Below are 950 nucleotides of genomic sequence, written 5' to 3'. Positions count from 1 at the left end.
GGGGGGGGGGGGGGGGGGATTAAATGTTATATGTATTTTCTACCACTTCTAGTGTCTGAATGAGCATGTTATACAACATGTTTAAAATGCATCTGCATTCCCACCCTTAAATGAGTGACAGAGATGGCAGGGCAGAGATTTTTCTCTCTCATAATAAATCACTTGCTTCATAGGTGCTGTCATTTAGATAAATCAAACTCATGTTTTTAGCGTGATGTAACACCACTGAATAAAGGTCTGTTTGTTGGTGGTGAGTGGAATGATTTACACAAGCAATTAACTGTAAGTATCTGTATGAAAGTGAGAGCGTCTGCGTCCTCTAGACACCCAATTAGCTAACAAGGAAACTTAGGCTCAGTGTTAGATTGCAACCACGACCTTATTAAAAAATTCTGTCGTCATTGGTGAAATGCAGCACAAAAATCTTTTCAGCTAAAGTCGAATCATCTTTCAGCATGTCACTCAATCCTGCATTCTCTTGCCTGTTTGCTGTGTCACATCCATCTATAAACATGCACACAATTTCAAAGTCTTCCCAAGACAACACTTACATTACACATCAAACACATTTGCAAAAGAACACAAAACATGATACATACTGCAACGCTCCAGTCCAACAACTGCATATTAGCTACAGATCTGTACTAATCCAAACGCAAACACAAAGCTTATGCCAATCACGCCCGACTGTACATAACACTATGACAAACCGATTCTGCCACAAACCCAAAAACACATTCACAAACAGACTTTCAGAGTCAAAGAGAAACGCTTGGAGGTGACAGAAAGTTCAACACAGAACAAAACTAACCCAAATACCACAGATGCTAGTTTGTGTTCTCAGTTTCTTAATTAAATCCGAACTACTTTAACATTAAACAAAAAAAGTCAAAAAATTCAATTTGAAAAGAAACTTTCATTTATGGATTTTCATAAAAATACACTTTGCA

Source organism: Sinocyclocheilus grahami, unplaced genomic scaffold, assembly GCF_001515645.1.
Source record: "Sinocyclocheilus grahami isolate Dianchi unplaced genomic scaffold, SAMN03320097.WGS_v1.1 scaffold15.1, whole genome shotgun sequence".
NCBI lineage: Eukaryota > Metazoa > Chordata > Actinopteri > Cypriniformes > Cyprinidae > Sinocyclocheilus > Sinocyclocheilus grahami.
Note: the sequence above shows the minus strand (reverse complement) of the source record.